This window comes from Myotis davidii, unplaced genomic scaffold (genome assembly GCF_000327345.1).
Source record: "Myotis davidii unplaced genomic scaffold, ASM32734v1 scaffold1134, whole genome shotgun sequence".
Taxonomy (NCBI): domain Eukaryota; kingdom Metazoa; phylum Chordata; class Mammalia; order Chiroptera; family Vespertilionidae; genus Myotis; species Myotis davidii.
Genome location: NW_006286229.1, coordinates 87331 through 88536, shown reverse-complemented (window position 1 = coordinate 88536; position 1206 = coordinate 87331). Strand labels below are relative to the sequence as shown.

The following is a 1206-nucleotide window of genomic DNA, read 5'->3' as shown; positions in this document are numbered from 1 at the left end:
TTTTCTAATCCACTCATCTGCTGATGGGCACTTAGGATGTTTCCAGATTTTAGCTATTGTAAATTGTGCTACTATGAACATAGGGGTGCATATATCCTTTCTGATTGGTGCTTTTGTTTCTGAAGACATATTTTTATTGATTTTTTTTAGAGAGAGGAAGAGAGAGAGAGAGAGAGAGAAAGAGAGAGAGAAAGATTGGTGTGGGAGAGAAACATTGATTGGTTGCCTCCTGTATGCACCCTGACTGGGGATCAAACCTGTAACCTAGGTATGTGCCCTGACCAGGAATGAAACCACAACCTTGAGGCTTAATATGTTTGAACTGTCTATTTCAATATTCCGTGGACCTGAAAGTGTAACCTCAACAACTGCTTGGGCTGCAGACATCTGCGCTGGTGAGGTAAACCTTGGGTGGAATCAGGTGAGCTTTTGGGCATGCAGGAGAGGGGACTAAGATTTTGATCTGGTCATGACTTGTTTGGCTCAGTGGATAGAGCGTCGGCCTGTGGTCTGAAAGGTCCCAGGTTTGATTCCAATCAAGGGCATGTACCTTGGTTGCGGGCACATCCCCAGTAGGGGTGTGCAGGAGGCAGCTGATCGATGTTTCTCTCTCATCGATGTTTCTAACTCTCTAACCCTCTCCCTTCCTCTCTGTAAAAAATCAATAAAATATATTTTAAAAAAAGATTTTGATCTGATGGGCAGGAATGACCCCAGTGGTGAGGAAAGTTTGAAGTGGGGATTAATTTTACAGGTGGCTGGTTCATTAGTGGAGTATTTCTCGTTCTAACAACTTTTGCTTCCATTGTAGCAGATTTAGAATGAATGCTCTGAAAATGAGGACTCCAGTAGGGCATGAGATATCTGCTTATATTCGTTCCAAAGCAGTTCATTTGGTTATTCCAAAAGTCTACACCACCCATGCAGATGGTGGGGAAGGAGGAGGGTGTTTCTGAGCAATAATCCGTGCTTGCATTGAAGACCACGGATAAGGTACATGGAAGATGCCCTTCACTGTCTCTGCAGAGGAGAAGGTGAGAGCAAGCAGGTCTGGTGGAGAGGCACAGGGATGGAGAAAGCCTTCCTCCACTGTGGCTGGCGGCTCTGCGGCTCTGCTGGGTTGGGTCTCCATGCTACCCTTTGCAGTCATGAATAGCACGTGGGAGACCAAAAAAGTGTAGCCCATGTTATATCTATATCTATCTA

The 1206-nt window shown here is 45.1% G+C and overlaps 1 long non-coding RNA gene across 1 annotated transcript in view; it reads left to right on the top strand.

Moving 5' to 3' along the window:
• LOC107182075 overlaps window positions 1-1029 on the top strand; it is a 9885-nt gene extending 8856 nt beyond the window's left edge. The window contains exon 3 of the long non-coding RNA XR_001512792.1: window positions 815-1029. This is a non-coding gene — a long non-coding RNA (uncharacterized LOC107182075). The remainder of the gene's footprint in view (window positions 1-814) is intronic.
• The last annotated feature ends 177 nt before the right edge of the window (window positions 1030-1206 follow it).